We start from the raw sequence: 24,109 nt of genomic DNA, 5'->3' as shown, positions 1-24,109 counted from the left end.
AAACACTGTTGCAACAAGAAATTAATGAAGAAATTTCATAATTTGTGTTAATGTAATAAAGTTCGTAATATTTTTGTTTTACACAAATAAAACATTCATTTTATTTATTCTGGGATATTTTGCAATGGCTTGCATTTTTATTGCATCTTTGAACTGCATAAAAACACATTCCGAAGAGTGACTTTAAACTGCTTCCAAAGTACAGCATCGAAACATGTGCTTTGGATGCAATTTGAACTGCATCCTATTCTACCCCCAAAGCAGGGACGTACGCAGGGGGGGGGGGGGGCACGGGGGGCCCGATTTTTTTCTCTAGAAAATGTTTTTTTTTTTGAAATTTCAAATGAAAACTGATATTGTTCTGAAGGTTCTGTACTGAAAATGTACTTTATCAACAAGCTGTCTGAAGAAATATTTAAAATTTTTTGTTTGAGTACGCTCTTTGAGAGAAACTTCCAGTAAAACTGAATTCCTTCCTTATGCCATGCCTGTGTTTTGGAATTCGTATTCAAAAGGATTACAAATTCATTATCGTGCGGATTAGAAGTACATAAAATGAAGTGTCTATTGGACAATATGTACGACATATCAAGGGTTTTACGTGGAGTATATCTCGAAAACCAATTAGAAAATTGATTTACTGGCTTAATATTTTGTATTCCTATTTTATATTAACTTATTGCTAAATAGTGGGAGAAAATAATGGAGAAAAATTTATTGTTGTGCATCATAAAGTGATAATAGGTGTGTTCGTTTACTCAATAATTTGTACAAATTTGTACAAGTCCAGTAACTTCTTGTAAACGACCAAGGTCTTTTGTATTGGCCTGTAGAGCAAACGAATAACATCCAGTAACAATTTGTACAAATTTTGAGTAAACGAACACACATAATATCTGCTATAAATAGCATGCCCATCTGAATTTTTCCTATCAGTATTTGTAGCTGAAAACAACCGTAAACGAATTTAATGCTCAAACTTTGGTTATTTGGTATTGTATTAAAATCTGCTGTTATTTGTATTGTATATCACGGTGCTCTTGAAACAACTTTAAACGAATGAAGCTTACACTTGGGTTCATAGATGAAAAAAATAAAAAACGCATTTTTAGTGTATTTCAGGTTTTGACCGTTTTGCAGGAAAACCACAAGCCCTATCCAAATGGAACTAAAAAAATGTTATAGCAGTGAAAACTGTTTTTGAGATATAGAAATTCAAATTGGGAAATTCACTGACTGTATTGTCTCCTTATAAAACAATGTCATGACTGCAATTTCCCAAACCATTATAACTCTCGAACAGATCTACAGATTTTGTCCAAAATTTGGATCTCGCAATATTTTGGACACTTCCCTTGCCAGACTTCAAAATATTTCTCTAAAATCTTTTTCGAGACCTACAGTAGGTTCGAATATAGATCGATTCACTTGAGTTCTTGTTTACAGCGATATTGTATTTTTCGTGGGTGAGTCAATGGTTATAACAGGATTGGTCCAAAAGCTCTAAATCTTACGCCGACCAACTAGTTTGACTTCCAAAATGGACTATATCAGTCTATCCTTTCAGGTATCGTCGAAGTCACATTTTTGATCATACCCAGCAAAATGTTTGTAGCCAAAGAAGTAGTTGAATCATGAGTGCAAGTGAATTCGGACTACATCTTTTTACGTGAAAGAAGTCTTGATTTTTACAAGGGCATGGTGCAGACAGTATCCTGTCTAATTTGCTTCTTAAGCACACCTTTTGCATTAGTTCTTTGTAGTGGATAAATATACATTTCATGGAATGTATTTTGTATTGATTTTTCGATTAATTTAAAAATTGATTCGCAAGCATGCATTTTGAGGATACCTATTAAGCGCGGATTTTTCATTGATTTGAGACCTCAGGGCCATTTGGAAAAGAGTATTTAAAAGTGTTGTGATAAATTCTAATTAATATTTATGGCCTCTTTCTCCAATTTCATTCAAATTACTAACAAACTCATGTTTTTGTAGAACATTTTTGTTTCAAAAAACAGTTGTTTGATAATAGTTCGATAGTCTTAATGAAATTGAAATATAATGAATATAAAACAATGGAATATCTCAAATAAATCATTTTAAAAAGCGACTGAGTGCAAATAAAAATCAAATAATTTTATTCTAGAAAGTTAGCGTTTATTACTTAAAAATACACAAAAACATCTTAAAACGCTTCTTGCATAGAGTCATGCAAAATAGGTGATAAACATCTAAAATTTATTGCTTCCTAGCGGCACCATGCCCTAGTAAAAATCATGACTTCTTTCACTTAAAAAGACATAGTTACTTGCACTCATGATTAAACTAATTTAGGCTACAAACAAATATACAGTCTGATATTTCTTGCACCTATGATTATCTTTTTGGATACAAACATTTTGCTGAATAATTAAAATACCATGAAATAAATTGATTCTTGTGTTCTTGAGAATTTTCTTTGCAAAAAGTTATTATAAATCTAAACATTGCTAAAATGTGAAAATTTTATGAAATGGATTCAAATCGGACATTGTCCAAATGTGAAGAACGGAATGCATTTTTCATGACTCTGCGTAGACAGCTTCTAAAAAATCTGTTCAATCTTTACTTCACATAGAACAACTTCAAATAAAGTTTGCTGGGTAACGCCAATAATCTAGAAGTTGTACACTCCAAATATTTCGAAGTAATGTCGGAAAATTTAGACGTCCAAAAATGGAGACAAAATTCGAAAACTTCCTGGCTTTACAATTTACAGAACAAAAATTGGCTATGTAGTCCGTATTACATATGCCTACGAGTATATATGTAGGCAAACCCGACTGCTACTTTTTCTTGTTTTCCATAAATCAAAAATTATGAATTTTCATAACTTTAACTCCTCTGTGCCGACAGAAGTGATTGGTTGTTGGAAACCATTGATGTATCAGACGGAGTTTTTCGACTCAACCTTTTTTTTCAGGATTTAGCTTAGTTGGCTTTCATTGACTCTATCACTTCTGGTAAAATAGTAAAGCTTTGGTGTTTTTTTGCAAGTAACGAATATTATTTTCTTAGAATAATACAAAACTTTTTTAATGGCACGGAAATTAGTGTGTAATATATGCACTTTAAAGAAGAAACAGCGTTATGTTCGGGTCAAACTGTTTATATCCTCCAAACACAGTATATATCTATTCGACATATTCGCACTTTTTGCATGGAAGTTCTTTCACCAAACGGATTTCCAGAATCCATATTAGTGACGATATTTTTAAAACTTATGCTAATAGCCACAACAACACAACACATGGTCGTATGTCAAACTGTCCTGAGTATGCTGAGGCTAAACACTGACAAACTTTCCAAAAAAATGTCAATTGACGTTTGGCGACACTGCGTGTTGCCTAGACCAGAAGATTTTTAGTGCCCCTCGTGCATAAAATCATCAAAAAACCCTTTAAAATAGCTTTACGTAACGATACATAACATTTTTAATTTTCATGATTTTTGGTCAAGTTGGGCCCCCCCCGAAATGAAATCCTGCGTACGTCCCTGCCCCAAAGTGTTAGTTAAAATGCGATTCCAAGGGGATAGTTAAAATGCAGTGCCAAAGGATTAGTTAAAATGCAGTGCTAAAGGAGTGAATCTTTCAGTAGTCACGCTCTTGTAAAAATCATGAGTGAAAATGCATAATTTAATGCACTTCCAAATCACTCGTATATATGATTTAACTGCATCTTTGGAGGCAAACATTTTGCTGGGATATTAAGTTTGTTTTTCCGTTTGTAACTCATTGAAATAATCATTTGCAACCCTATAAAGTATTGATATTCCAGATCAGGGTAAATTTCTGAGTCGATCTATGCATGTCCATCCGTCCGTCTGTGGTAATCACTCTAGCATCCACAAAAATTCAGATAGGACGCTGAAATTTTGCAGGCAGATGAAGTTCGATGATGGGCTATCTCGGTCCACGTTTTGGTATAGCCCCCATAAAACGTACCGCCCTATTTCAGATATTTTGACGTTTTTAGTCACATTTTCAAACCGAATTAGCTATAATTTGACATTTAGGGTTCCTAGTTGTCAAGAAACTTATATTCCAAAAGTTACGGGCGCAGGTCCATGTTTCGGTATTTTGAGGGTTTTAGCTACAATTTTTAACCGAACGAGCTGTAATTTGACGTTTAAAAGTTTTTAGGGGTCACAACACTACTCGACCAAAAACTGTTAATTTTTAACCGAACGAGCTGTAATTTGACATTTAAGGTGGGGCCACAACACAACTTCACAAAAAAACTGTCAACATAGGTCCATGTTGAGGTATAGCCTCCCGATTTTCTGGATTTTGAGGGTTTTAGCTACAATGTTTGACGGAACTATCCGTAATTTGACATTTGAGATTCACAGTAGTCACAAAACTTCCCAACCAAAAATTACACTGTGCGACACGAAAAAAATTAACCACATTCTGACACCGCAGCGTGATAGAAGACGAAAAATAAGAAGACACGTGTATCGGCGTTTTTCCCTGTTACTTCGAATTTCGCGGTTATGGGCCCCCAAAGACCTGAGGCCTTGATGTCAAAAAGGACCATTTTGTCAGGCTCATATCTTCTAAACCGCTAAGAATTTTGGTTTACTCGTGGAGGCAAAGTTGTAGCTCTCATCTTAAGGAATAATAATTGTGAAGACATGAAATCCATTCAACCTTATCTTCAAGGTCAAAATCGTTAAGGTCAAGTTTCCGTTATAATTTTTTCTCAGATTTTGGCATTCAGATATCAAACCGATCAAAATTGAATCAAACAACCAACTACAAAAATATACCTTAGATCTCAGTAAACATCTTTCTAGAACATACGAACCCTATAGAAATGGTTCTTAAAGGTCAAAATAGCAAAACAAATGCAATTTTTATTTTCTTTTTTCGGTTTCTGCTCCATAGAAATTAAACCATTCAAAATTCAAGAAATCATTCAACCACAATAATGTAGCGAATATATCAGTACACAACTTTGTGGAACATCAGAGCCCACTACGAACTGTTCTTAAAGGTCAAAATAGCAAAAAACATTAGAAAATATTCGATTTTTATACTTTTTTTCTCCGATTCTGGTCCATAGATACCGAACCTTTCAAAATTCAAGAATACAAGCAACTACAAAAATGTACCTAAGATCTCAGTTAACAACTTTCTGGAACATATGAACATTCTAGGAGAGGCCCTTTAGCTCAAAATTCCATTAGTTTTACTCATTCTTTCCTGGTCAGGTCCGTAAATAACAAACCCTTCAAATTTTCTAGGGTGTTGAACAGTTTGTTATTTCCAGACCTGAGCATTAACCATAATATAATTGTTAGTGAATTTTGAACATAAAGGACCGTTCCTAGAATGTTCATATGTTCTAGAAAGTTGTTGACTGAGATCTTAAGTACATTTTTGTAGTTGCTTGTATTCTTGAATTTTGAACGGTTCGGTATCTATGGACCAGAATCGGAGAAAAAAGTATAAAAATCGAATATTTTCTAATGTTTTTTGATATTTTGTCTTCACAATTATTATTCCTTAAGATGAGAGCTACAACTTTGCCTCCACGAGTAAACCGAAATTCTTAGCGGTTTAGAAGATATGAGCCTGACAATATGATCCTTTTTGACATCAAGGCCTCAGGTCTTTGGGGGCCCATAACCGCGAAATTCGAAGTAACAGGGAAAAACGCCGAGATAAATGTCTTCTTATTTTTCGTCTTCCATTACGCTGCGGTGTCAGAATATGGTTAATTTTCCACGACACAAAAAATTACACACAGTGTTATAAACATAGGTCGATGTTTTGGAATAGCTCCAATATTACAGAACCTCCCAATTTTCTGTATATTAAGGATTTTAGCTACATTGTTTGACAGAACTACCCGTAATTTGATATTCTGTGTTTCCTGCAGCCACAAAACGTTTGCGCCAAAAATAGTCTACATATGCCCACACTTTGATATAGCCTCCATATAAAATTACCACCTGATTGAACACATTTTTAAATTAGATTAGATAATTTAGGCATTTGAATTATACGTGGTCGAAAAATTTTGGCACCTAAAATTGTGGACAGGTAAGGGAATTACTTATTCCGGAAACTTTTTTTCACGAACTAAAACGGGCGTTTTCGTTCTTAAGACAATATTCCGCACGTGGTACTGGCGTGGCTCTTCTATACATATTACTTTCAGACGATGCAGTAATTAATATACCCCGAAAATTTCAAGAAATGCTGTTCAGCAGTTTTTGAGCCCATAAGGTACAATTTGTAAGGGTTGAGGTGCAGACGATCAATGTTGTGTCATGGCTGGAATAGAGCTGCAGAGAAGCTAGAGCTGCAGAGAAACTAAAAGTTATATACCTAAAAAAGAAAAAAAACATTGAAGATAATTACTTTAAAATGCGTATGTTTACACGGGCAATATTTTGGACGGCATGTGTTCAAATTTCATTATAAGGAGGATTTCTATTTATTTACCAAAAATAGATTAAAATATTTGATGTTATTTTGGAAGAAAATATTTTTTATGGGGAAAAACTGGCATTTCTCGGAAAGCATTACATTGTATATCATCTTCGGACTGGGAGGTAGAATAGTTGCCATTTTAATATAGCATATTACAGTGCTGTTTACAGACTTTTGGGCAGTAACAAATAATTCTGGATCATTATGCAAACACAAAAATGGATGCAAAATGTAACTAAGAACTTGTCAAAAAGATAACATGCTTTCTTGATATTTTGTAAGAATGTTCAAATGCGGATTAATTTCAAACGCGCAGTTAAGCATTCCACTATTGCTGCCGTAGGGCATAAAAAAGGTTATCAATAAACAATATTTATATTCTCGATAAGGAAAAATACATGTATAATGTTGTAAGGTATCAAATGATAAGCCATAAAATATTTCTACATTTTACTGTTGCCATATTCTCACACACCTATGCGGAAATGAGTATTCTGACACTTATTTGACAGTTGTCATGTAAAAATCATAAATCAAAGTTTCCTTTTTGGATTTTCTTACAGTGTTTAAATTTTATCATTTTTTTCGGACTATGCAACTAAAAAACAACCACAACAACATGCAACAGTGTCCTCTGAAATGAATTTGTGTTTCGAAAGGGGAAATGTGGTTACGTTTATTAGATTACTATGAATTTTTATTTGATTTTCTTTCTCTTCTCGAAGAAAATTTCCACTGCGAAGCGGATGTTCAAATGGTGAACAATTTAAAGAACGAAGATAGAAAGGAAGTTATTGTCGTTTGCAACGCGCTTGCGTGCAACAAGTAAATATTTGACGCTTCGGATGATTGTTTCATTGAATTGAAAAAAAGAAGAAGAAGGAGAATAAATGGTAGTGGTTGGTGGTAACAGTAACAGTAGCAGTAAACCAAGTTCTACATTTTATTTTTTGTTGGCCATTGCTGAATGAATGAAATAAAACCGCTAAAACGAATACACAATGTACAAATGCTACAAGGTGGTCGTTCGGTCAGCAATTTTATTGGTTTAACATAGTTTTTTCCTTGTAACATAAAATTGATGAAAATGGTTTATTGTTATTACTTTTATGTTGATTTTATGTTTGTTGTTGTGTATCTCTTTTTTTATTAAAAATTTCAATTGTTTAATGAAGTACATACACACAGTCAGTGGCTTAAATGTTAACCACTATTTAACCCTTAAGGACGTACATATGTTAATTTAAAAAAGGTCATCACTTGAAGCTACTTGAACTCTCAATTAAAAACGTCTGTAACTGGGCCACGAAAATAACTACCGCAGTAAATGAATTGATTTCTGTCATTAAAAACATAAACATCATTTGAATAGTGGTAGAATAATTACTGTTAAGAAATCTGTGATTTCAATTCGAGTGCTTAAAGGGTTAAAACAGTTTAATTGTACACATTTAACAGCAACTTTCAATACTTCATTTGGTAAAAAAAAGTAATTTAAATAAATGTTTGGAGTTTTACAATTATGTCCCATTTATCAAAATAACACACATAGGTTTCTATTCAAAATTTGATTAACATGGAGCGGATACAACTTGTTAAAAAGTAATTTTTCAAAATTAGAAAAAAAAAAATAAAAATCAATCAATTGAAGTACTTGAATTGATTTATGGTAGTCTGTATTGTCTTCAGAGATTCATAGCGTTATTTAACGCTTTAACGGTGACAATATTTATGGGGAAATTATTAAATGGTTTCAATCTATTAAAATGTTGGTTGGTTGGTTCCTTTGTAGGTATCTGTAAGCTAAAATTTAATATAGAGACAATGTATAAACACCCTCGTGATGAACGAAATAAATTCATCTGAAGTTGGTATTGAGAGCTCAATTTAAAGTTCTTTCATTTCTACAGGAAAACTTAAAGAATTTAAATGCCCATAGAAGACCTTAAAGAGAAATATAACTCTATGTTCTATTCCTTAGAAGACATTAAAGGGCTTCTGTTCCTATGGAGGACCTTAAAGGCTTCTATTCCTACAAAAGAACTTAAAGGGTTCCTTTTTAGGCCCTCCACCATAATATGGAGGGTATAATTAAATTTGTCATTCCGTTTGTAGCACAAATATTTATCGGAGACCCCATAAAGAATATACATATATTCTTGATCACGGTAAAATTCCAAGTCGATATAACCATGTCCGTCTGTCCGTCCGTCTGTTGAAATCAAGATACAGCTCGCAATTTTTAAGATAGAGCTTTGTAATTTGGTACAGAAGTTTCTATTACTCCCAGGATGTTTGGCATTACAAATGAGCTATATCGGTCCATGTTTTGATATAGCCCACATAAAACGGTACCACCCAATTTTCGGTATTTTGAAGGTTTTAGCTTCATAATCACACCGAAATGGCTGAAATTTGGTACTTCGTCTTCGATGGGGGTATAAAGCTTTCCCCAGAATTTTGTCGGCATGGGCCCACGGCTTCATGCAGCCCCCACAGAACGGTACCTCCCGATTTGCGATATCTTGAAGGTCGTGGCCTTAAACTTTGAATATGAAATTTGTCGGTATAGGACCACGCCTTCATAAAGCCCATATACAACGGTGCAACCGTATTTTAAAGGTTGTGGCCTCAATATTCCTCCGAAATGGCTAAAATTTGGTATTTAGTCTTCATTTGGGGGTATACAATTTTCCATATGAGATTTGTCGGTATAGGTCCACGCCTTCATATAGTCCTCATAGAACGGTACCTCCTGATTTTCGGTATTTGGAGGGTTGTGGTCTAAATATTCCTCCGAAATGGCCGACAGCTCGTAGTGGATGGTACAACAAGTTCGGCCGGGTCGAACCTAACACCGTTTTACTTGTTTTATTCCTATGGAAGACATTAAAGGTCTTCTATTCCTATGAAGGACCATAAAGGGTTTCCATTTCTATAGAAGACTCTAAGGAGCATCTTTTTCAGTGGAAGACCTTAAACGGCTTCTATTAGTACAGGTATTCTGTAAAGGGCTTCCATTTCTATATTTCATTTTAAAGGGCTTCTATTTCTAAGACCTTAAAGGGCTTCCATTCCTGTAGAAGACCTTAAAGGTCTGCTATTCCTGTAGAAGAACTTAAAGGGCTTTCTATAAAAGATCTTAAAGGACAGCATCCGATTCCAAAACCTAGACATACACAAGGCCACGTGGACGACCCCTGATAGAAAACCAGAAACCTGATCGATCATGCTGTGATAGCGGAATACATTTTTCCAATGTAATAGATGTCCGATCATGCTGTGTATTAGATGTCTGATCGATTTGAAAAGGGAACTTAGATTCCCTTCTGGCAACCATGGTACGCACACGTCTTAATGTTGTGGGAAATGTGTTATCTAACACAACAAACAACTGGTAACACAAGAAGATAATAATGTGGAAGCGCAGTGGCAAAGAATATCACTCTCTTCAAATTGCCCCAAAATCTGTACATGGGTACCAAAAATAAACACCTAAAAATCCATGGTGCGATCGCTAGTGTCGTAAGGCTACTGAAGAGAAGAACCCTGCAGTCAGTAGTAAAACGAAGCGTCAAGATAAAGTATCGCGAGAAAAGGCGAGAGGAAAAGCGTATTTTCAGAGGAACAAGGAAAGAGCAGGATAAACATGAGCGTTAGAAATTCAAACGGAGGTCAAAATGAAGTCCGCAATTTTACCAGAGTATAAAACACCAGACTAAAGGTTATGGTGGAGGCACATTCTCCTGTAAAAATGATGAAGTGAACCTGCGAATTGATACAGATAGAGAACTGTTCAAGACCGGAGTCTGCTACCCACCAAAAACACTCATTACAAAACCCCCTACTAACCCATTATTTTAACAATGATATGTCACGTGAAATAATTAGTTATTTTATGACCACTTAAATAAGTTGTTAAATAAGTTCTTACTAAAAGTCCTGACTGCTTATTTAACTATATATTTAGGTGGTCATACAATAACTACTTATATCGCGCGGCATGCCCTTGTTAAAATAATGGGTTAGTAGAGGGTTTTGTAATGAGTATTTTTGTTGGGTATGTACCGTGCATTAGAAAACAGACAAACCGGTTTGTACCAACTACAAAGCCATGAGTCTCCTACCCGTCGCATATAAAGTGCTGTCGGGTGTATTGTTTTGGACTGCTAAATCCCGGGCCATATCAATGTGGTTTTAGACCTGGAAAATCTACAGCAGACCAAATCATTACCCTATTCCAAATTCTTGAGAAGACCCACCAAAACCAGATCGGGGGTCTAAGTTCATTTTTGGAGGCCTTATTCAGTTTTTTGGATTTTGCTTAAGAACGGTAAGACGGAGCAAAAATCTGCTAAAGTAAAAGTTGTAGATTTAACAATTATCTACAAGAATGGCCCTTGCGATATTTGACAAGTAAAAAAAGTATCAGTCGGCATTGCCGACAGAGATATACCCTCAGCCTATGTGAATTGAAACTGTCATCAACGGACAGACCGAAAATATTTAGGGTCTTTTCAGAATTTTGTAGCCCTTTTTGAACATTTGAACTTGCCGAAAAAATGTTGATTAGGGATAAGGTTCAAAAGTGTTGTAGAGGAGGTACTTAAAGGAATAGACCGACATAGTCCATTGTGGAAGTGGATAGATATAGCGCCCACTAGTCATTTCAGTGGGTCATCGTATAACTTTTGATATAACTTTTAACCAGTATCCCAGGAAGCATGGACTTGTCCACGGAAAACATAAACATAAGCAGGACCACAACGAACAGCACCGGTATACATTTCCTAAGGATCTTCGAACAGACCCTAAACTGCACTTAGACACAAATATTGAATTTTTGTGGTGGAGGTACCCAAAGGAGAGGACCGATATGGGACATTTTAGAAGTTAAAATAAATTTGGACAAAATATTAGGAGATCTAATCTTTAGACCAAATTTGTTGACCCGTTCAAGAGATATCGTGCATACCATTTCAGTAAAATTTTTGGAATATTTGGGGGGAGGGAGGGGGGGATGAACCGGAAGTCGTGGACCAGTATTGTCCATCTTCGAACTGAAACTAAGTTTGGACAAAATATGACGAAGAACAACCGGTTGATCAGGTCGAGGGTTATCATGCTCTCCAGCCACTACACATGGTGCCATAGGTTTTTACACCTTACGGGGTGTTTTCTCAAGAAGTATGGACTTGCGAATCCAAGCTGCTTCAACAAAAATCAAAGAAATTCGAGAGCAGCTCTTTAAGTGAACTTATCCGAAATTTTATGTGGGAGGTACCCGAAGGCGTGGACAAATATAGCCCATATTCTAACCTCATCTATATCTGGTAGATATATTAGGGTGTGTAAAGTATGGACCATTTCGGTCACTTCCTTCAAGAGTTATTGTGCGCACAATTTTTTCGAACATGTTTGAACTTTTGTGGGGAGGTACCTAAAGGAGTGATCGATATGGCATATCTTCGAGCTTAAACTAAGATTGGACAAAATATTACGAAGGCCAAATTTTGGACCGAATCGGCAGATCCGTTCGAAAGTTATCTTGCGCTCCAACCACTACACACGATGTCATAGGGGTTTTTTGCATCTTTCAATCTATTTTCCCAGGAAGTACGGACTTGCCTCTGATGAAATTTGTACCGTCGTATTGAGGGAAGTGAATACATGTTGTTACAACAAAAAACAAAGCAATTCGAGAGCAGGTCTTAAACTGAACTTTTCCGAAATTTTGTGTGGGAGGTACTCGAAGAAGTGGACCGATTGAGTCCATATTGAAACCTTATATTAGTCTGGTACAAATTTCACGATGTGCAAAGTATGGACCAAACCGGTTAATCCCTTCAAGAGTTATCGTGCGCATAAATTTTCCGAACATTTTCGAACTTTTGTGGTTTAAGTCTGAAAAAGCCCACAAGAACCCATAACTGAATTTCTCACAATTTTCAAAATAAATATTAAACAAAACAAAAAAACATTATATTTTTGAAAATTATGAGAAATTCAGTTATGGGTTTCTTGTGGGCTTTTTCAGACTTAAACCACTATAACTTAGCGATTTGTTAACCGATTTAAAACAATAATAGCTTATTCAAAAGATGTTATTCACCCCTTTAAAAGGAAGAAGGATAAAAAAAATCCGTTGTGGAAAAAATAAGATATGTCCGTATAAATTTGAAAATATAAGAAACCCAGATTTTCACTAATTTTACCGTTATAAAAAAATAAAACGAAGTGACCAAAACGATCTAAAGGCATTGTCGTTCTCGATGGATCCCAACACGATGGAATTTTGCATCAGAACGCTTGAATATTTTTCTGGTCAACTTTTGTAGCACAGTGCCATTTATCGACATTTTCTGAAAAGTTTGCACCTTCTCAAGACCAAAACTGCCTGAAAAAGCGTTCCAATGTTTTTGCGATGTGTTAGAAAGTTCTTAATTACTGTCTTGGCAACAATTTTTGTCTTTGTGTTGGCTCGAAAATCTCAATGGTTTGGCTGTTATATGCCAAGATGTCCAAAAAACGTAGATAAAAAACTTAAAGTCAAAATCGGGAGGCTCGATTTTCATCGTAGACATATGGTCCAGTAGACTTTTTTGCTCAGTTCAATCCCAGGAATCAGAAACGCGAAGGGCCCATTAAGGTTTTCAAATCGCCCCGGCCTAATATATACAGTGACACAGAAAAGTATACATACACCCTACAAAAATGCAGTTTTGGCTAAATCGTTGGGTTTTTTACAGCAACAACTGCACTGTGTGGCTCCTTGGTGACGAAATAACCATAATTACACAAATTTATTTTAATCTAATACGTATATTTAATACAATTAAAGAAATTCAATTTTCACAACACAGAAAAGTATACATACACCCCAAGGAAATACGAGTATTATTGTAAAATTTATGGAATTAGTAGCAAATTTTATACATTTTTTAGTTTTGGCGAATGTCTCTGGGTGTCTGAGATATATTTTAGAGAAAAGAAAATAATTTTCGGAGGTCAAATGCCGTTATTGAGGGTCAAATTTCTTATATACCTCGTTAAAGCTGACCCTTGCTTAATTTTTTGCGTTTTTAGGTATTGTACTTTATAAAAATCACAAAATTCGTATCAGATGGCAAATCTTGAGACCCTAGAAAGCTTTGAAGTTGTTTTTGTGCATAATATTCTATCCTGGACGTCGAGTAATGCACGTTTTTCCTCAAATTTCTCAATAAGTTAATATATTCCGCGGAAATCCTGGCGCAAATTACATACAAAATGCATTGAATTGCCTTGTAATATGGTCTGATACAATCCTTGGGAATTAATTGAATCAGAAATGTGGCATATTTTGTTACAAACTTGTTCCCAAAACTTCTAAAGCAACAAAATATAAGCACTACCAAAAAAGCATGAAATTTGTACTGTGAACAACGTCGTTTTCGTATTATGATCATTACCGTTACTATAGGCGCGAAACGTTTCGTACAATTGTACATTTCTGAGTCAATTGATGCCCAAGGATTGTATCCGACCATATTACAAGGCAATTCAAGGCCATCTATATGTAATTTGCACCAAGAATTCCGCGGAATCTATTCACTTCCTGAGAAATCTGAGGGAAAACGCGCATTTATCGACGTTCAGGAAGGTATATTATGCACAAAAACAACTTCAAAGCTTTCTAGGGTCTCAAGATTTGCCATCTGATAGGCATTTTGAGCTTTTTATAAAGTACAATACCTAAAAACGCAAAAAATTAAGCAAGGGTCAGCTTTAACGTGGTATATAAGAAATTGGACCCTAAATAACGGCATTTGACCCCCAAAAATTATTTTCTTTTCTCTAAAATATATCTCAGACACCCAGAGACATTCGCCAAAACTAAAAAATCTATAAATTTTGCTACTAATTCCATAAATCTTACAATAATACTCGTATTTCCTTGGGGTGTATGTATACTTGTCTGTGTTGTGAAAATTGAATTTCTTTAATAGTATTAAATATACGTATTAGATTAAAATAAATTTGTGTAATTATGGTTATTTCGTCACCAAGGAGCCACACAGTGCAGTTGTTGCTGTAAAAAACCCAACGATTTAGCCAAAACTGCGTTTTTGTAGGGTGTATGTATACTTTTCTGTGTCACTGTACCTAGCTAGGATAAATGCTGAGGGTATAAAAAGGACTTCCTATTTTTGAAATATCGTGAACGAAGTGTCAAATTAAAAATAAGCCGCGGCAAGGAGCCAAAAGTCTTTTATTTTAACTTCGTTTTTTCTCAGAAACATTTTATGGGGTTACACGTTTTGGCGTCCTGTATGTTTTAGTCTAACCCCCATGGACCACTATTGTCCAATGTTATGTATTTCGAGAGATTTTTTTTAAATTTTCGAACCGAGATTGCTGTAATTTGGTATTGTGTTTAGTCAGAGGATGCAAAAAAAAAATGTCAGTATAATGTGATTTTTATCAGCTAAGATATTATTCCTCTCCGAGAAATTGTACTTAACGTAGAGAAAGATTGTTAATATGTACTTCAATACAGTGGTGGTGGAGGGTGTAAAAAGTTTCGGCCCGGCCGAACTTAACTCCGCTCTTACTTGTTCATTATTTAAATGGAATAACAGTTATCTTTGTCATTAATAGCCAAGATGACATTCATTCGTGCAACAGGAAATATTTTTGAAATGAATATTATTTTAGGCATCAATAGGTAAAAGTTCATTCATTCTCACTACAGAAAATCAGTTTTGAGGAAAAATGTCAAAAAGTCATAACCCTAATGCCCACCTCGGTAACTATACGGTAAATCTACTCATATGTACAAAAAACACACAATTATTGAAAATATTTCTTCTTGTAATTCCTAATTGAATTGTTAAAGATTCGTCGTTTGCAAATATGAACCGATTTCAATATAAATTGACAAACCGAGATTGCTGTAATTTGGACCAAATTTCATCACACATTCCAAATTTCATTGAAAATGGACATACAGTGTTGGTCACAGAATTAGCACACCCCTTTGGGGCAAAATGATTTCAGTCAGCTAAGAGTTTTGATAGGGCAAGTTGAAATATTTTCGTAAACATAATCCTTTTCTATAATGTATTTAACAGATTTAATGATATAAGTGAATAGTATTATCAGTGGTTTTTTGAAAATAAAAGTTTTGTGAAGACGACCAAATTATTAAGGGGACATATAATTAGCACACCTTAAGTTTTTTTAATTTAATTCAATTAATATACAGAAATTAATTTATATTGAAGTTAATTCATATTCAAAATGTATTGAACAAATCATTTTTTGAAAGAAAAAATAATTTATCACTCCGGTATCTCAGAATATATCCCAATAGCGAACCATTTTTCGTAACGTACACTTAAACCTCAGAAAGTCGCCAAAACTTTAAAAACAAATGTACAATTGGATCTGAAATTATTGGAATTGTTAACCGATTACCGAAATTTAAATATAAAGTGCAAAAACTTTTCAAAAAGTGTTTAAGGTCAATGATTCATTCAAGAAAATTTTCGACTTGGAAGAGGTTTATAGAAAGAAGATCAATAAAATGCACCCTTATGTGAAGAAGGATCAACTTATAACACCATTTATTATTCCAAATTACACGTCTGAATAACACCAAAGACCTATCACTGCAAAACTGTCAACAAAACACTTTGTGAACACGTAGCACATGAGTATGTTTAAAGAAATAATCCCTTTCTAACAATAAAGGATTTTGAGGTTTGCTGAAATTGAAATTGGGACCTAAGGTGTACCCCATATAAGTCCCTTCTGACACTGAAATTTCGGAGGCTGGTAGAGAGTATAACTAGAAGACTGGAACTTATTCCCAAACGAAAGGGATTTAAAACTGAATTTTGACGAAAATATTGATACTACTCACAATATTAGTGATTCTTTTAAGGTGTGCTAATTACGTGTCCAGTGAATTTAGAAAATTTTTTACATTTTTGGAGGTTATTCAAATTGACAGTTATGTTTCAGTTTCTGTTTTGCTTGGTATTCTTTAAGCATACTACGGAGAATATATTAGTACAAATACTTTATTAAATACAACTACTTTTGAAGGTCTTTTTAGGCAAAATAAATGTTGGTAGTGGGGTGTGCTAATTATGTGACCAACACTGTACGTAGCGTGTTTGGCACATGAAATACATGGAATCGGCCGACAATATATATGGGAGCTGTACCCAATACTGCACCAATTTTCACCAAAAGCAATAGCGTTCTTCTTCGGATATGCATAAATCGACTCAGAAAGTAATATCTCGAGAAGGAACTATCTCTAGAAGGAACTATGGGTCTATCTGGTTTCATTTTGGATGTTACATACAAATGCAAAAAGACATAATACCCCTTATCACAATGTGGTGTGGGGTATAAAAACGTCTAACAGAAATGTAAAAGGACCGAGTTTTGAAAAAAATCGTTGATATGGTTTTTGATGATATGTTGTTATATCCGTCAAAAACATTATTAACCTTTTGTAGAAGATTGCTATGCATGTCCCAGGTACCTATCCGATTTATTTCCAATTGATACATTACAATCGTGTATGACTGTACCCTGCATGTAATTCTTATGTTACAAATTTAAAACAGAGTTGCATTTCAACATATTCGTACTTACCTTTTACAATAGATGTTGCCATATTGGAATTGTGTTCATTAAACTGCTTCATTTTAACTATTGTTGTTACTCTTGCTCTTGTTCATGATGATGATGGTCTTTGATGTTATCTTATTTAGTTTCACTGGCCCCCACTCTTTTTCTCTATGCTATGTCTCATTTATTTACTTTGTTTTGATTTTCAACTTTATTGTTACACTTAGTTACAGAGAGCCTGGCTTTGAGAGTTAAAAAAATAAAACGAAAAATCTCACAAAACAAAAAATAATCACTGCACTTCCACTGCTCTTTCTTCTCCACCAACCGCCACATAGAGTGGGGAGAACTTCAACAGAAAATTCCCACACCGACCCAGCAGCAAAATATCGCTTACTCAACACAAAGATCACGATGACAACAAAATTGAAACCGGTTTCAAATTGAGAGCTGAGGTTTGGGTTTTATGTGTTTTTCTGAGTTTTTGTTTTTTTTTTTCGTTTTCTGTTTTTGTCAGCCGCAGTACCACAAACCGAACGATGCGTTTTTTGTGTTTGGACGTTTTTCGGATACCCACCAAACTCCAAGTCTCAACGTCAAATAGATTTTTGCGCTTCCGTATACATAAACAAAAACCTTGTTGCTGTTTTTCGTTTAAAGATTGTTATCGCGAAATGTGTTTGAAAATTCTTTTGTTTTTTTAGTTATAAATTAATGAGGCTTTTAACTGGACATTTAACAATTTTTGTGTACGGCAGATACCACAAGCTATAATTAAGCGTTTACATTTTATTATGTACGGAAAAAAAGTGATACTGTTTTTTTTTGTTTTGTTTAAAAAATGTATCTGCATTAATTCACTGCATTTCGTTTTTCACTTCCCACTTTATTGTGGCCATAACGTTTGCCTTATTTTAACACAAATTGCACTTCATTAACTCCGCCACATTTCGAATGCAATCTCACAGAATGCTTGAAGCAGACTAAATTGAGCTTTGATCTAAACCACAATGCTGTTGCTGTAGCTCTTTCTTGTTTGGAGCAGTAGCTAGGCATGGCTGTGTGTCTCTGAGGAAAATAAAACTGGTTTTTTTTTTGTTGTTTCTTCTTTTATTGACTTAGAGAGCTTTGATCGGGAACAGGGAATTTTATCTGAGTTTTTTGATTTGGTCAATACAGTGTTGCCATTGATTTTTGTGTGTTGGATAAAGTGGCTTAGGTGTACTATTTATTGTGGAGGTTTTCATTCTAAGTAGCTTATGGTGGAATAGAGCTATAATACGTACACAAAAATTATGATTCACAATAATGTTTTAATCAAAACTGTCTTAAGTCCAATCATTACACCGTACAACACAAAAATAATGGTACAACTCTAGATTAGTAAAATATCATTCGTTTTTTTTTTTAAATCAGAGGTACATAGTTATTTGTATGCTGATCACGGGAATGTATAATTTTCTAGGTGGACGGAGCCGGTTATTTGACCCGAAAGTCCTATTTATAAAAAATTCGATTTAAATGAAAATTTTGCTCGCGTAGCCGAGATTTGTTTCTGTTCATAGGATAAAGTCTTAAATCCCCGACTGAAGGCCGTCTATTTAACATTAAATTTGTAAGTATGATTGAAATAAGCTTCGGATTATTGAGAGAAAGTCTTATAGTACGTTTACTTTTACGAAATCCATTCAATTTCAACTGTCAATTTACATTGCCTAAATTTCAAATGGGTGAGGTAGGGGATGAATGATACCAAGCAACGGTCTTGACTGGCTTTAACATGGCAAAGCCCAGGATTTATCTTGGTCCCTCTTTCATCTCAAGTGGACACTGACCTCCCCGTGGTGTCACCTGGGGAACTGCCTTTAACACCCGTTAAAGGTAGTGAGCTAACATGTGCCGCGCGTTCACCCATAAGAACGTTAAAAACTTGGGTCCGGGCGTCGGCGTAGTAACCCTCACCTAGAAAAAACATCCTACTATGAAAAAACGAAAGAAAAGAAAAACAAACCCCTCTAAAGTTGACGAACCCCGCAAACGTTTTAAGGACCATGATCTGCGAATCTGCACCTGGAATGTTCGCACTCTTTATAGAGAAGGTGCAGTCTTCGCATTGGCAGACGTACTTGAAAAGTACAAGGCCGATATTACTGCCATACAGGAAATACGATGGATTGGGAAAGGCGTCACAACAACACCTAAAGGTGACGCACTGTATTATAGCTGCCATGACGTAAAGCATGAGTTTGGTTGCGGATTCGTAGTTAGTCGGAGACTAAAACATCTGGTATCCAGCTTCACCCCAGTGAATGAAAGACTTGCTGCAATTCGAATAAATGCTAAATTCTTCAACATTAGCTTTATTTGCGCTCATGCTCCCACTGAAGAAAAGGACAAACAGACCTAAGATATATTTTACGAGCGCTTAGAAGAAACATATGACCGTTGCCCTGCCCATGACATTAAAATCATTCTAGGCGAATTTAATGCCAAAATTGAAAAGGAGAATATCTTTGGCCCAACAGTCGGGAAATTCAGTCTCCACAGTGTAACATCTGACAATGGTATGAGGCTGATAGACTGCGCAGCTGCAAAAAACATGGTAGTTAGCAGTGCCACATTTAATCATCTCGATATTCATAAGGGCACCTGACTGGCTCCAGATCAAAGAACAATTGATTACTTGATCATGTTGTAATAGATGGAAGACATTCATCCAGCGTGTTGGATGTACGATCGTTCCGAGGCGCAAGCATTGATTCGGACCACTACCTTGTTGCAGCAAAGGTACGTACCCGTCTAAACGTTGCAAATAAAGCACGAACAGACACAACGCGGAAGTTGGACATCGATAGACTGCAAACACAACAGATAGCCACAGCATATTCCACTCAACTAGCCCAATTGCTTCACGCGAGCACTCCTTGTCCCGATAACATAACAACACAATGGCAACATATTGCCCACTCCATGCAAACAGCCGCAAAATCCATACTTGCATTCCAGAGACCTCCACAGAGGAATTCATGGTATGACAAGGAGTGTCGTGCTGCTACCGAAGAGAAAAATGCGGCATATAGAGCTACTTTACAATCAGCAGCAACGCGTAGCGCACGAGAGAGATATCGGGAGAAAAGGACAGAAGAGAAACGTCTTTTCCGCAAGAAAAAGAGAGAAATGGAAAAGCGGCAGTGTGAAAAAATCGAGATGTACAGGAGCCAGAATGAAGTCCGAAAATTCTACCAAAGAGTGAAACATCAAACAGATGCTTTGGTACGGGCACATCCTTCTGTAGAGACCAGCAAGGTAATCTGTTAACAGATACAGATAGCGTGCTCAGGATATGGAAGGAACATTTCTCCAATCTGCTGGTATCCAATAGTAGCGAAGACGATGATACCACAGATCCAATCCCAGAAGATGGTATAGAATGTATACCGCCCGGCCAAGATGAGGTAAAAACAGCAATCAACCGGCCGAAGAATAATAAAGCAGCAGGAGCCGATGGCTTACCAGCCGAGCTGTTTAAAACCGGAGGCGACGCGCTGATAAGGTGTATGCATCAGCTAGTTAGCACCATCTGGCAGGAAGAACGCGTACCCGACGATTGGATCCTGAGTATCCTATGTCCCGTCCACAAGAAAGGAGATAAGACTGTATGCTCCAACTATAGGGGCATAAGTCTTCTCCGTATTGCCTATAAGATAGTATCAGGGATATTGTGCGAACGACTAAAGCCAATGGTCAACCAAATAATTGGACCATACCAATGTGGCTTTAGACCAGGCAAGTCCACCATTGACCAGATATTTACCCTGTGGCAAATACTAGAGAAGACCCAAGAGATGCAGATCGACACATTTCACCTTTTTGTCGATTATAAAGCAGCATTCGACAGTTCCCTCCGATCAAAGGTATTCCAAGCAATGTCTGAATTTGGTATCCCCGCAAAGCTCATCCGGCTTTGTAAGATGACTTTAACTGATACTAGGTCCTCAGTTAAAATTGGAAAGAACCTCTACGAAGAATTTTGTACCAAAAGAGGTTTCAGACAAGGAGACAGCCTTTCGTGTGACCTATTCAACATTTTGCTGGAAAAGGTAATACGAGATGCAAATGTCAAAAGAAATGGCACAATTTACACCAATAGCCACATGTTACTTGCCTATGCTGATGTCATAGACATCATGGGACGATCAGTAAAGGAAGTAACTGATACCTTTAGGAAGGTCGAAGCAGAATCTGCGAAAGTGGGTCTGGCGGTAAACGGCGAAAAGACCAAATTGATGGTGTCGACGCGCAAAGCGTCCATAGAGCTCGGACCAACTGTGGAAGTTGGTACCTACAATTTTGAGGTAGTTAAAGACTTCGTCTACCTCGGCACTGCCATAAACACAACAAACAACATCAGTTGTGAAATAAGAAGAAGAATTGTATTGGCCAACAGATGCTACTATGGTCTAAGCAAGCAATTTAAAAACAAAGCCACATCTCGTCAAACAAAAATAACACTATACAAAACGCTGATACTACCCGTGCTAATGTATGGCTCCGAAGCATGGGTACTTGCGCAAGCAGATAAGGCAGTGCTTGGTGTGTTTGAGAGGAAAATTCTTCGAAAGATCTACGGGCCGATTTGCGTTGACGGTGAATATCGACGTCGTATGAACCACGAGCTATATAAGCTATACAAAGACATGAATATAGTTAAACGTATCGAGATGCAACGATTGCGTTGGCTAGGCCATATCATGAGAATGAGCGATGATGAACCCGCTAAAAAGGCGTATGAATACATGCCACATGGCGGTGCACGCAGGATCGGCAGGCCTAAGCTTAGATGGAGCATACAAGTGGATGAAGAAATGGAAAGGCGCGATATTCCAAAAAGTCAAGCAAAAAACAGAGAGGAATGGAGATCTTTTCTTAGTTCGGTCTATGGAACAAATGTTCTGTAATGGGCCAACTAAGTAAGTAAATTTCAAATGAAATCCAATGAATTTTTGACGAGTTTGGGTTTGACTTCAAGCCAAGGTTTGGAACTTATAGTACATTGACGAGTTTAAGTTGATTTCAACTGACAATTCCTTTGCCTATACGTGAAATGAAATCACATCTGAAATCCATTGGATTAATTTGACGTTTATGAAATAGAATTGACAGTTGAAATCGTGTCGATTTCGTAAATATAAACCACCATTAGCCGAGTATTGCACCATTGTTTGGGAAACAAATTCCAATTGGTGATCATATGTCAACTTGGTTTCCTTATTTACGAAAATGGATGGAACGGAAAACAACTTTAAAAAATTACTGTTAATATTACCGTTATTTAAAAATGTGCATAGGTGAGTTAATTTGTTTCAAAGGGAAATGGAGCGCATAAAATTACATGAAGTGTATCAAATTTTTGATTTTATAAGAAAAAGTTCCTTGGCTGAAAGTGCGCTGCTAAAGTTGCTGGAGTGGGGCCGAATTCCTTACCCGGGCGTTTTAAAATGCCAGCATGGGCATAATTTGTTGTTGCGTCCATTTGAAAATTGTGGTGATTGGTGGATTTGGAGGTAGGTATTTCTGAAAATTATTATCATGGTGTAATAATATAAGGTGTTTGCATGAATTACAACAACTAACAATTTTACAATAACAACATAATTTTATGGGAAATAAATGTCAATGGCAAAGTTTGAATACTAGGGTCTTTCCAAAATAGTTCAGAAAAATAATAACTTGTTGTTGCGTCTATTTGAAAATTGTAGTGATTGGTGGTTTGGAGGTAAGTATTTCTGAAAATTATTATATTACTAGCGGACCCGGCGAACTTCGTCTCGCTATTAAGGAATAAAATTTCATACAAAAACTCAATTTTCGATTTTTCCAATTTTCCGACTTTTCCAGAGAGATTTTCCAAAATTTTCTTCCGTAAAGACCTTCTCCTCGAAAATACGAATAACTGACAAAAAAATTTACAGAAATCGGCCTAGCCGTTCTCATTTTATGAATTACTATACATTTTTTACACCATTTTTATATATATAGATATTATTACAGCCTGTTTCTGTACGTCGAAACGAAAATGTGTGCCAATGAAACACACCCAAACTTTAGCTTCCGAAATATTATTACCTTTGCTTTTGCTTCAAGACAAATACAAATTTGAAAACACACACGAGTTTGGTAGTGCTGCATTCACACACATTTTTGTTTCGACATACAGAAACAGGCTGTTAATATTTTTTTAAGGTGCCAGAAAAAGTTCCGGTGTCGCAATCCTGGCGTTTTTAATGTCAAACGTCCCTTGCGAAAAGAAACGTTGTTTGACCATTCACAATTGCCCATATGTCAGATAGTTACTTTCTGCTTTATGTGGCTTAGAAGGGGTGGCCCTCTAAGGGACATATTGCAGGAAGTAAATATCGACAAGCGCACTGGAGAGGACCGGAGCAACTTCTGTAGGGAAGTTGTCCTCCATAGTTCATTCCAGACGCAGGTGGAAATTGGTGGCCCTGGAATTATCGTCGATATAGACGAATCAAAAATCGGAAAACGAAAGTACCATAGAGGTCATGCTGTAGAAGGACAATGAATATTCGGGGCATAGAAAGGGCAACAAACAAGCGTTTTATCGTTCCGGTTGAAGACCGTTCTGAAGAGGCGTTGTTGCCCCTTATAAAGCAATACATCCGGCCTGGTGATTATTTTCTATTTTTGGAAGATGAGTTTGAAGCATTTTACATTATTGGTATTTTATTTTTCTTTTTTTAGGTATATGACACTTTACAGGATGAGGGCTATGTTCACCACAAGGTGAACCATCCACTCCATTTTGTGGATCCGGAGACTGGGTGGCACACCACCTAAAGGCACCTCTCTCCATAAAACCGTTGAAAAATATTTTTCAACAGTTATGTGCAGAGATTTATATTCTTTAGGTGGTGCAAATCAAACAAAAAGGATCCACTGCTTGAATTTTTCCGGTTCGCTGGTCAGCTG

The 24,109-nt window shown here is 36.0% G+C and overlaps 1 protein-coding gene across 2 annotated transcripts in view; it reads right to left on the bottom strand.

Moving 5' to 3' along the window:
• LOC141397412 (uncharacterized) overlaps positions 1–18,118 on the bottom strand; it is a 268,907-nt gene extending 250,789 nt beyond the window's left edge. For both annotated transcript variants that reach the window (XM_073973566.1, XM_073973563.1), the window contains exon 1: positions 17,141–18,118. The gene's annotated coding sequence lies outside the window, so the exon portion shown is untranslated. The remainder of the gene's footprint in view (positions 1–17,140) is intronic.
• Between the last annotated feature and the right edge of the window lie 5,991 nt (positions 18,119–24,109).

Source organism: Musca autumnalis, unplaced genomic scaffold (genome assembly GCF_047663935.1).
Source record: "Musca autumnalis isolate F117 unplaced genomic scaffold, ASM4766393v1 scaffold_3, whole genome shotgun sequence".
NCBI classification, from domain to species: Eukaryota; Metazoa; Arthropoda; class Insecta; order Diptera; family Muscidae; genus Musca; species Musca autumnalis.
The sequence above is the reverse complement of the archived record's forward strand: the minus strand, read 5'-3'. Positions and strand labels throughout refer to the sequence as shown.